A 13,067-nucleotide genomic window follows, 5' to 3' on the forward strand; every position below is an offset into this window, starting at 1 on the left:
AAAGGGCGATTTGGTGCATATATTTTTTTGTATGACAATTTGTAAAGCTACTAATGAGTCAGTTATTTCCATGGGAAAAGTATTTTCTCATAAAAATTCCAGTCAAATCTAAGGATTCTTTTTGTTCTGAAGACCTATTTCTTCCTCGATTGAGTCTTTTTACTAATAGCCTCAAAAATGTGTGGATCACGGGTAGAATTTCAAATAGAGAGCTGAGACTACTCAACTTTAGTTAGCACCAAGCAGCTGTTAAATGGCCAGGTTGTCTCAGGTTCTTCTGTCCAACTTTAGATTCTTCCTTACAATGCAAAATTAAGCTGTGGAAACCATGAATGTGGATATCCCAGAGAAAAAGTCAAAAAAAAGAAATTGGGCTTTCATATGGGGCACAGAAATTTATCAAATCAGGTAAGTACAAAGTGGCTGTGTCCCTAAAACTGTGTAAGATGATGGGTCAGACTATGAGGCTGACACAGCAGACCCAGTTGTATAACCCACCACCTTCTGTGAGACTTTTTTGGAAAGCCACCTGCAACTTATTGGTGGTTTGGATCTAAATCTGTGAGGTGCTAGGATCGATCAGCTACATTTCTCCACTTGGAAGAACATTAATCTAATCTGCTTTTATCAGGTGTGTTCAAAACAAAAGAAAAAAACATACTCTGGATTTTAGCAGGCAGGTGGCACTTTTACTCAGTTCAGCAGAGAAGGACTAGAGTTCGCAGTTGTGGAAGAAAATTTCTGTGAATTGCTGGCTTTTTCTATACAGTCAAGTGACACAAACTCCATTGATCAAAGGCAGTTCAAGCTGCTTGGAAATGCTCTTTCATGTCCTGAGGAGAATGAGTTGGTAACAAATCAGAGGAGTGGAGGAGGTAGCAGAGTGCTGCATATTAGAATCAAGCAAATTCAATGTCACTGTGACTTTTAATTCTTTTTTTAAATTCTATATGTGTGTGTATGAGTGAAATGTATATATTTTGTATAACGAATTTGTATAACAAATTTTGTATAACAAATGATAGTAAAGTAAATTAATGAGGGTTTAGCAGGTCATGTTCCACCAGGCCATGCAAATAATCAGTCTTCTACCAGGACTGTCATATTACCAAATCTTTGTTATTTAAAGTGACAAATCTTTGATTTGGTACAGCAAGAGATTTACATTATCTGCTTAATGTGCATGAGGAAATAACATACCTGAAGAGCAGGCTCACGATTGAATATAGTATATCTCGGAACAGATGCAAATTTGATTATTTCCTTTTGTAATATATGTGTTCTGTTATTCCTTTGTTTTAGTTATTTTAAAAGGGTATTGAAGTAGTTCTAGTGATCTGCCTTTCCATCTGCCTATCTGCATTTTCTGACTCTCATCCCAGTAATATACGATAATAGGATCTGACTCAAAAGCTCCCTGATATTATAAAAGATCTTTCCCTTGGCTCAAAGGCTTCCTGGTCAGCTCCTTCAGGCAGCTGCAAGGACTAAAAAGTCCCAATTCCTGTAAACAGACCACAGCCAGGGAACTAGATCGACCCAGAGTCCCACCAAAGCTCGATGTCAGTCAGGCTGTCAGATACAAGCATGAGAAAAATTGTTAAAAATCACAAAGCTCTGCAGCTCTCAGGTGAGTTCACTGTTTTTCTGACAGTGTTTAGGTTTCCATATTTGCTATTTTCCTATGCTTAGTGGATAAAAAAAAAAAAATTCTTTATGAAATAAAATTGAAAAAAAACTCCATCAGAAACTTGATACTATATATCCAAACAAGCTTCACTGACCTGCCTCTACCCTCCCTTCTCCTTTTTAATCATACAAAGTAAAACGTAATGATGAAAATTGAATTCAGCAGAATGCATTTTTGATAGAACAATCAAATTATTTAATGTCAGAACTGCTGAAGCAGAATGCTTTGAGGTTGTTATACTTTCCTTCCCAACACACACACAAAAAACCATATACACACACATACACACACAGAGATATCCAAATGCAGTTCTGGAAAAATCCAGCTGATTCTGCAAAGCTTTGGGATTTTTTTGCAATAGGAGATGATTCCTTTAAGGCAAGTGGTTTTTTTTTTCCTCTTCTAAGTAGCTCTGCTCAGACTGTACAGGAAAAAAATTGTCTTAACTTCCCCTTGAGTAATTAAGCTTGTTCCATGAGATCAAGCCTAACATTTATGAAAAGTTAGCATTTATCATCAGTTTTAGACCTCAACATGGATCTATGTGCCATTTCTTGAGAGCAACAAAGCAAAGGGAGGTCTGAGGGAACTCATGAGAAGCATAGGCCAAAGGCATTAACATCAAATGCTTGAAAGGTCTGACCCCAAAGGGGCATCTCCTTGCACAACAACTCAGTGACATTGATGCTTGGCCTCTGGGACATGAAGGCTCCAAAATGAGAAGTAACATGTGAACCCCTCCACCTTCTATTTACCAGTGCAGTGAACATTCACTCACTACAAATTTTCCTTGAAAGCCTCCAATGTGCATACTCTCCTCAGCTCCAGCAGGAGAGACTTATTTCTACATGGCAGGGAGTAATGAGATGCACTTCCCATTACTACACACATATATCTAGCTGTGGTCTGCATCATCTTTTCTGATGCATTCAAGAACGATTATGTGCCACAGCTTTCTTGCCAGATCCCTGGGTTGGGAGTAACTGTGACTAATAGGCGTTCCATTCTACAGCTTTTTGGTCCCAATTGCATAATTGGGGTGACCATCTTCTTCTTCCTTTGGAAAATAAATCTTTAACTTGCCCTGGACTTAAACATTTTTGTTTCTGAGGCACTATGTATTTAATATATGCCATTAAGTGCTCAATGCAGAGGAGTGGCAGTGAGTCACTGGAAGGTTATGGTGTCATCTGTGAGGCTGCTCCTTTTGCTCTCTATTTGTGTCTTGCAATTATTTATAATGTGTACAGAAAAGCTCGGGGAGCAATTAAGCTACTCCATTAAAGTAAATAACATAGATTGTGTTTGTGTATCTTATTTAAATCTTTGAAATGTAAAATAAAGAGACAGCTTAATGGCTACAGTGTGGTTTGAACACAAAGCTCAACTAATAAGACACCCTCTAATCACTGATTTTAAAGAGAATTAAACCTGGCTATTAATAAAGTAAAATGTACTTCATGTAGTAGAAATCTCATTTTGCTGGTAATCCAATACACACAGGTAATTTTTTCTTCCTTTCCTGGATTTATTTTGAGGGCAGTTGAATGAATTTTCTTCTGACCAGAACATTCACATTAAACAGTGCAACTTCCTGAACTCCAGAATTTTGAGTCTTCTTCCAAAAGAATTGATTTTTTCCAAACCAATGCATTCAGCCTGACTGTGAAATCGAAAGATCATTTTATTCTCGCAGATCTAATTTTTGCTGCTGGTTGCTATTACTAAGGTATCTTATCACTAATCTATTCTAAACTGCAGCTGATATGGTTGGCAGCTGTTACAAATGTCAAGAGCCTCCACACAAACATATAGAAAAAGGTGTCCTGAAAGAAGTCTTGGTGGGAAGCTCTGACTTTGCCTCATTCACTTTGATTTCACCTTAGAGAAGTTTTTAAGTACATACTTCCCTGCAAATCAAGGGAATCATAAGCACTTTTTTGATTAAGGATGGATTTATACACATGCAGTTGTTTTCCAATAGCATTGCATCTTTGACGTTCAAAAAGTCCATTATCATTTCTGTTCTTTCAGAGACCTTTTCATCTACAAACAAAATTACATCTCTATCTCCTTGTGATGAAATAAATATGATTTAATTCACATATGCCTGAGCTTTGGAGCATATTAAAAGATGCTGTGAGCCACCAAATCTATTGGTAATATTTTAAAAATCTGCAAAAGGGTTAGAATAAAAAACAAATATACCATGATTACAAAATTTTTTTCCAACTTTGGTCTCTCCTGCCAGCTAATCCTGGGGACAGGGAGAGGCTTTGCCTTTTTAAAACCTCAAGTATCTGGTCAAGAATCATAAATGTTAGAAATCAAAAGATTAGCCAAACTCCATGATACCTGTACTGAGTCATGCAGATCTATTATATTGACAACCAGGACTGCTTTTCCATCCAGGTGTACCTGGTGGGTAAAGTCCACCCTTTCTTCCAGTCAACCTGATGTTCAAGTTTAAAATAAAATCTATTATAGAGAAAGGGTGAATAAATACCTCTTTTGCCTTCTGTGGATCTCAGTTTACATTCAAGTTGAGGGAGGATCAGTTTAGCCATTTCTAATACATTACATGTTGTTTTCAAGTGCCCTTTTGATTACTCACATGGCAAATAAAATCTCAGCGTTATTCCAGGCTGGTATAAGTGTGTCCTGTTTAGCTATTGCCTCTGTCTCCTGATTCATCCCCTCCCCATCTCTTCAGAGAGAAAACTACTCCTCTGATAATCCTTCTGCAGGTCTGGTGAGAGCAGGGCTGGGACAGGTTCCTCCGAGGACACAGGTTGTGCACCACTGTTGTAACCACCAGTCTGAGTGTCCTTTCTGCTGAAAAGGAAGCAACATCTAATGAGAACACAAGGGAACTTTATCTTTACATCTGAGATGTGTTGTATACAGCTGGAGTCAGTGGTCCCAGAATACCGGGCAATTGCAGTAGTCAAGTGTTTTCTGTGCATTAGCCCTGACAGACTCAACAGGCTGATCCTGCTGGGGAAGGAGTTAAGCAGGAAGGGCATAAAGACAGACATAAAAAATCCCACCAGTGCTTCAACCAACGCCTTGAGAGGAGATAAGAAAAGTTTGAGGCTGTGTTTTCCTCCTCATGTTAAAAATCTCTGCATTCTTTCATAAAACAGGGCGTTCTCCATTTGCCTGCATTGCTTGTCTTCTGCCTGGGTGTTGGTGTATTTAAAAGTTAATGGGTCAGAAAGAGAGGAGAGGGAGGAAAAAGAAGAGGGGAAAAGGGCAAAAAAATCCAGGGATGGATTTTGAAATCCAAATCCTGTTCTCAGACTGATTTTTCTCTTTGTTTGCTCAGCTGCTTTTCACAGCCGCCTTACTGGCACAGACAAATCTGAACAGCTTGCAGAACAAAATGACAGGAAGATGGAAGGATAATGTGTGTTTAAATATCATTGACCAGCCTCTTTCTTGGCACTCTCAGCATGGGGAAAGCTTGTTATATACTGCCTCCTTTAATCATTTGAGACAGGGTTTTTCCTCCTGCCTATCTGTCAAGAGGAGAGAGGATCTTCTTCCAATTTTGAGCTGCAGTGATGGACAGGTGAATTATTAATATTGTTTGCCACAGATTTTCCCTGTTATTCTTATTTGTTAAGTCCCCAGATGATGTGACCCTCTTTTTTTTTCAATCTGCTGGAAGCCTGACCCACTCAATCACATGCAAACTGCAAGTGATCACCAAATGGATTTGAATTTGAGAGGTCTTGAAAAAGCGCAGAAAAAAAGGAACAACTTTGGTACATGGAGCCCAGTGAAAAGGAGCAGAGAGGAGCTGGTGGAAGGCTAATAATACCCAGCCTCCAGTTAATGAACTCACTGCCAAGAAATTCAGTGTCTATTCTCTCCCTGAGACACTGATGTGTGTCAAAATAAAAATCATACACCTTCAGTGAAACCAGAACTTTGCTGCAGCTGGCATCTGAGATTAAAATTTAAGCAGAACATGGACTGAGATAAAGAGAAAAATGTCTCTTCCCTTAATTGGACATTGTATTCTTCTCTTGCTTCTTGATGAAGGAGGTTGGTTATTTCCTCAGATTTTGCTCTGTGTGTTTGTGTGGGTGTGTGTGGATATACAAGCTTGCTTGTGCAAGCATATACAGAAAAAACCCTATACGAAAAGTTGGAGTGCTTGGCTGTAAATCAGGAACCACTGGTTGAGGGTTGCATATGGTGTCATTTCTCTCTTTTCAGATCAATGAGAAGGTAGAGGTTTTTCTTCATATTTAGTATTAGAGCCAGATAAAGTTACAAGGTGCTTCTTTCCATGTCACATTTCTGGAGACATGGAGAGAGACATTGAGACATAAGAGGCATTTTAACCTCCAGTTTATTGCATGTGAGGCATGGGGAAACTGTTCATAATTTCTTTTTTAAAATAAATGAAGCTTCCAATTTGGAGTGCTCATGTATTCAGAGCTGGATGCAGTTTGCCTACTTGGAATTTGCATTTGAGTCTCATGGCTGAGGTCTGAGGCATTCTATTCAACAGGAAAGCACTCCAACAGGATGACTGGCTTAGCCGTAAAAAAAATCATCCTCCATCTATCCCAAGGGAATCCCTAACTCCTCTGGGCAGGAAATAGGGTAACTGTGCAAAAATCCAAGTGACTATTCCAGAAATTAGCATCACCAGTTTCCTACTGAAGTGGCTGACCGAATTGTTGTATTTTATTTTTTTAAATAGAAAAGAGGGAGTGATTATGTGTATGTGCATATGTCTGTGAAGGAGGAGGCATTTTTTTTTTTTCAATCAAATTAATCAGTTTTCTAGACTCTTTCCCTCAAAAAATCAGTTGAGGTAGATTCCCAATCTTAACTTTCAACTTAAAACATTAAAGCATTCTGAACAGAGAAGGTCTTACCCTATATACACTAAAGCACACATTTTAGGTGAAATTATAAGCCAGCTTTAACAGCTATCTCTATTTGGAAAAAGCACTTAGGAAGCCTAATGTTAAGTGTATGCTTAACTCGCTGTATGGGAGACCATATGCTGTAAAAGGCATGTGGTATAGGGATGTGAAATGGGTAATAATAATAATGAACACTTACATAGCTTTCTGCACCCTCCAAAGGACGTAGGAGATGTAAGTATAGAGCATCAGCAACAGCAGGAAATATGAAAATGCAAGGTAAGTTTGCCTGGCTAAATCCTACCTCCAGTTACAAAATGTCCAACCTTGGTAAATGCAATCAAGCTGGATTTACTATCTAGGCAGGAAGAATAATTCAGCCCTGGGTCTTCTATGTAGGTAAAGGGCTGATTAAAAAAAAAAACCTCCTCTCTCTTATTATTAGTGATTTCCATTTTTCTATTAACTTACTGCAGAAAATATTTCTTCACCATGATGGTGTTCTGAGGTCTAAAACAGATCGATCAAATCAAGCCAGCCAAAGATGGTATTCCTGGCCCCGGAGAGTGATTTACCCAAATCCACAGAGGAAAAGATACGGAAGTAAAGGAGGGGGAATAAAAAACAATAGGCTGTGTCAGTTTTGAACCGTAGCAGGAGATGTTACCCTCTAAAGTAAAAGCTCTTTTAGTAGAGAACATCAGGTTCAGCAAAAGTGTGAGTTAAACTCTGATAAAGTCATATCTCTGGGGAAATTCCCCCTTCTGGACATGCCTTGGGAAAGACAGAGGGTGAACAAAGAAGAAAAATCTTCTGTTGCAGACCTTTAGCTCTCCAACATTGCTGTTAGTGAAGCTGTGAAATCCACAGCAACTCAACAGAATGGAAAGCAATTCCAGGGAGCCCAAAACCCCAGAACAGGACATTCATCCAGCCACTGCCATGATTCAGATGAAACCACCAACACCTGCATTTGACACACTGACAATACACAGAGAACCTTTCTGCTGTGATCTTTTGTCAGCATGGAAGGAAATTTTCTAAAGGAGATAAATTAATTAATCAAGTTAACCCTGAGACATCTAATCAGCATTATTGTATTTAACCACCGATGAATCTGGCAAATCCTAAATAGCACTTGAGTTCCATTTCTTTAATAACTGTTTTTAAAAAGAAAAAGAAAATAAAAAATTAAGGGGAGTTGATTATGTCAGGTTAACAACATTTAATTAAAATGGAGAGAAGGAGTAGCTGCAATTTACAACCACCACAGAGAGGAACCAGACAGGAGAATACTGTGCAAACCTATGAATGGTTCATACTTTTAATTAAAATTGCAGTTCTTTAAGATGTGTCAGATGGATTCTGGTTAATTGCTGTCACTCCTGCAATGTTGCCAGCAGGATTCTTCAGGTACTTCATGTTCTTAATAGAAATCTATGTGTCAGGGGACATCATCATGTCAGGGTACATGCTGGATCTGTCATGTGGGGCACCCATTCCTCACTGAGGGTGATACTGCACATAAGAACAATGATCCTGTAGCTGTCCATCTTTTGGAATGTACAATCTATAGATGGGATAAAAGAGATGTTGCTAGTTAAGCAAGCTCCATGTCCCTTCATTTAAGGATTAATACTTCAGTTATGAAGGCAAAAGACAGTTTGCACTTCACTGTAGTACTGATGCTCACAGTGCTGTTGGAAAGCTTTTGGCAGTGATATGGGAGTCAAGAGACCTCAGCTCATGGTTGACCTATTAACTCATTGTCAGTTCTTGGTCACTTTTCTTAACTTATCCCTATATTATCTGCTGGGAAACAACAATCCATTCAACCTTATAGTGGTGTTTAGAGTTACAAACTATCACATTTATAAAATTGGCACAGCTGCGACATCCTTCTGGCATATACACAGACAAAATATGAGGGAATCAGGTAAATTCACTGCAGAAACAAACAGCTCATGAACAACTTTCAGGATCTGGAAAAGTCAGAGATATCCAAGGTACTATTCAGAAATATATTCACAAGATAGTAACAAAGCAGAACAAATCAAGGAAGAGATGACATCTGTGGAGAAACAGGTAAATGACAGTTGTAAATTCATTGTCTTTCACATGCATATATATTGGTTTTGTTTCCTAAACTAAAAACATACGCAAACATACACAAATGTATTTGGAAAAAGTTAATTTGGGATTTAAAAAATATATACACTATTTGTTAATATGATTGTGCTGATTCAAAACACATCAGGCAAAATCTGAATTTTGGCTCACGATATCTTCTTCACGACTGGCTGCAGTTTCTCTTGAGTCGTCATTAGTAGTTTGGTGACTTTGAAATAAATATCCCTTATATTTTAACTTCCATTGCCCTAAAACCTAGTTCTCTGTCTCTTGTCTCTGTGTTCTCGCATTTTTACCTCCTTGGTGTCCAGTTATCCACAAAGAAAAGAAAGTGGGTTTTTAGAGAGGTTCATACTCTTCAAACTATGATGAAACAAAGGAATTTTCTCTTTGCTAGAAACAGAGGATGCATTAGATGTATATTCAGTCATTGTACTACCAGACTCACTTAATTTCTTTATTTCTCTGTGAATCATTCCACACCTGTGAAACTATGATATTAGGGTTACCCCACATTTTGTGTTTTGTCATTCTAGGCAGTAAAGTCTTTCAGGCTGTTAATATATACAAGTAAGATACTAGCTATTGTGGCTTTCATCTCAGTTCACTGCTGCAAAGAAATGAGTGTTTCCTACTGTCTAACTAGCATTTTTTGTTAAACAAAACAACAGCTAAACAACAACAAATCTAATGAATTTTACCTGTCAATTAAATTATGAGACCATAAACTGTGAAGAAGTCTTCAGATGCAGAAAATTATTTGCAGGTGCATTATTCCATGTTTTAAAACCTTATTTTTGTTTGGTTTTAGAGCAAATTTCTTTGAGGTAAAACTAGGCCTTTGTTGTTTATCACAAAGAAACCAAAAAGCAAAAGTAGACCTACATCTATCTAAATTTAATTTGCTTGTCCCTTTCTAACCAAAGATTTTATATATTTTTATTTAAATAATACATTTTCTAAGGAGCTAAAAACTCACATACTGCTCTGGGATAACTTCATTAGATTCCACTTTGAAATCTCTTGGTCAGATTCTGCTCCTACAGACATGGCTGTAAACATGCTGTAAATCCACTGAAGTGCCTGTTCATTTAATTCAATCTCAGAAAGCTGAAACTGGCCACCAAATGATTTATTTATGGATATCACAACCCCATCATCACTTAAAAGTAGATGTTTGTATTTCATGTTCTTGATTTTCTTGATTTTTAATCATTCATAAGACATCATCAAATATTGATGTTGCATCTATTAAAAATGCCATAAATAAATAAGTTATGTACACAGGCCTGACCAGAAACATCATGGTCCAAGATATTCCAATTCTGTGTCCAAGAAACTGTCTTCTGTTTGATAAAGTATTCAGCTGAGCCTGGAAGGTTGTGGGTAGATAGCAGACCTCTTACTTCTTGACTGCTGTATCACAAACATAAGAAGACATGTCTCTTGCTTCTTGGTTAAAATAAGCAGTCTCTGAAAGGGAATATGAATAAATGTACTTGATTTTCCTCTCAGAAATAAAAAATGAAAAGGTACTAATGACCTCTTCTTACTGCCTGCAGCCTAAATGCTGTATCTTGATTCACATCTTTGGGAAAAAGGAAATCCAAAAGCCATTAAATCACTTAGGCTACTTGGATGTCTAATTCTGATCTGTTATTTTTTTTTTTAAATTGTAAACAGAAAGAAAAAAAAAAACTAGTTAAAAGCAACCTTTTTGTATACACATTTTTTGCATGAAATGATCCTCTTTTAAGAAAAAGGTTTACTCCTATTTTCAGTTCAGAAGTCACCCTTTGGAAAAAGAAAAGATTAATTATACACTCAGCACAAACATTTAGGCTAATTCCTTGAAGAGGTGTTAAGAAAATGGATCCACTCATAGTCCTGGTGTTTTATTGTTTAATTGAGTTTTTACCTCCTGTGAACTGCCATAATCCAAAGGACCTGTCAGCCTCTACACAAGCTCACAGTGAGGTGTAAAAAAGTGTGCTGACTGTTCTTCCTTCTGCCTAAAATGTGTTTTTAAGCAGAGTTGGCTTTACACTTCTTAGAATAGCTGTAGGAGAAGGGAGGTGGTGTATTGTCAAGCATGTAGTCCCTGGGCTGGGAAACCCCTGCCATAGCAAGGGGCTGGAGGAGATCTGTCATGGTCTGCAATTGTCACCTAAATGACTGTGATGCAGCTCCTCACTGTGCCTGCATCCAAAAGGGAGAATGATTTGAGATGAGGAAAGTCCATCGCTATGGGTTCCCTGTTAATTCAGACATGGGGTCAGTCACACCCCACCATCCATATGGGATCATCTGGGAGCCTAAGCTGTTGGCCCTTTTCCTATTTTGGTTTAGGTAAAGACAGTCTGTTGGGGGAAACTTTGTGACTACTGGGTCTCAACTGACAAAAAAAGGGTCCAGATCAAAGGAGTCTCAAATGATCCACTTGACTTTTAGGGTTTTTTCCATGAAGTAGAGTCTTCTGCTTTCAGTGGTGTGCCTAGGACCATCCTGGCAGTGCCTGTGGGGGCATAAGGGGACAGGCAATGGGCGCAGCTGGAGAGAGAGCACATTGAGAGCCCCATTTTCTAAAAGAGGATCAGGCAGTCACTCAGTGCTTTTGCGTATGATTGTTTTGATATCTCTCTTGACTCTTCTTCCCTCCTGCCTTTCATTTTACATTAATGGAGCTGCGGGGCAGTTCCAAACATGCTTGAAAAGTCTCAAAGAATCAATTTCTTATAAGCTTAATGCAAATAGGCAGCTGGTCAAAGGAGGAAGCCCGCAGTGTGTCTTTCCATCCCTGTCCCCAAGGTGATCACAAACTGGCTCACCCCTGGAATGGCACATCTGCTCATACACTTTTTCATGAAAGCAATGCCACAGGCTTTGGGGCACCCTCAGTTTCCCTCTCCATGGACTGGCTCAACTCAGTAGTGAGAAACTCTGGACGCTGTGATTTTCTCAGTTCCTTGCCTTCACAAGAAAACAAGTTAATAAATCCATAAAATTCTAGGCAGCTGGCCATGTGGGCCCTCTTTGTGCCCTTTGATCTATGCACCCATGGCTCTGTGGTGATGCTTACAACTGCTGACAGGAGATTTGCTGAGGTCTCTGTACTTTGTCGTGCTTGGTCTTGGCATGAAAATTTCACAGCAGTTAATGAGATCCATTGGCCACAGCAATCTATCCCCTGTGCATTGAGTGCTAATTAGTGTCAGGCTGTCACAATAGCAAGATGAGTTGCAAAATAAAACCATCAAGTTGATTCTGATTCTGATTTATTACTTATTTTTCTGTCACTGTGACTGAACAATAATAATAATTAAAAAAAAGTCAGTCTGGCCTCTTCTTTGGCTTCGTGTGCTGTGGTGATGATTTCCATGTAATTAATGAGATAGATTATCTACTCCCTCACCTTGCAGTAGGAAGAAAAGTCCCTTTTTCACTCTTTAGTTGTTTCCAAAGAGAAACTTTCTGAAAGCCTTGGGAACATACAATCAGTCAGAGCGAATTGCCTAAAAGTCAGGCTCCATTCATGGTTCCACACACTCCAGGGTCCTTTTGTTCCTCAATTTAATTAGATTTACTGTGGACTGCCTACCCACACCAGTAAATACCACATCGATGTTTCAGGATGATGCAAAGGAGGTTGTGAGAGAGACTCTTGGGACCTGATCCTTTTACATCTGGATCCTCTTCCACAGCTCTGTCCTTACAGCATTGAATTAACTGCTGCAGTTTTCTAAGGTGGTACAGTTTTTTCCATATTTAAGTTAGCTTCTAAATAAATTATGCATGCAGAAGAATTCTAGAAAATGTGTGTTTATCAGTTTTACCTAGAACAAGTTTAGCGACAGCAGTCTTGCTCTCTCAGACTTGAAATGCTGAGATCAGTCTCATTTGGTCTATGCATCACAGTTTTTCTCTAGGAATATTCATCCACCTCCAGCAGTAAATTTTTGCAAATGGCTTGATTCATAGTTATTGTATTTTGTAGACTCTGTCTAGAGAGTAGCAACTGTGATTAGAGTAAGTATCCTACTGTTAATAATGAAGCAGCAAAATGAGAGTTGGCATAAAACTCATGTATGTCCATTCATCTGTATGTGACTTGAATTATCCATGAGTAATGGGAGAAAAACTTTCTTTAGTGCCATCTCCTTTTTTTTTCTTTTAGCAATATTTATGAGATGATAAAGTTTTGCAAATGTTGCAGGAGGGAAAATAAGAATGACCTAGGTCAGGAAAAAATGGTGAATTATCTTTTAATACCATTCTTTAGTGTCTCTCTCAGGTTCTTTCCAGTCCTTTTGTGTTTAACACCATTGAATAATCCATGCTCTGTCTGCTAATTGTTTTTG

This window comes from Pseudopipra pipra, chromosome 8 (genome assembly GCF_036250125.1).
Source record: "Pseudopipra pipra isolate bDixPip1 chromosome 8, bDixPip1.hap1, whole genome shotgun sequence".
Lineage (NCBI taxonomy): Eukaryota > Metazoa > Chordata > Aves > Passeriformes > Pipridae > Pseudopipra > Pseudopipra pipra.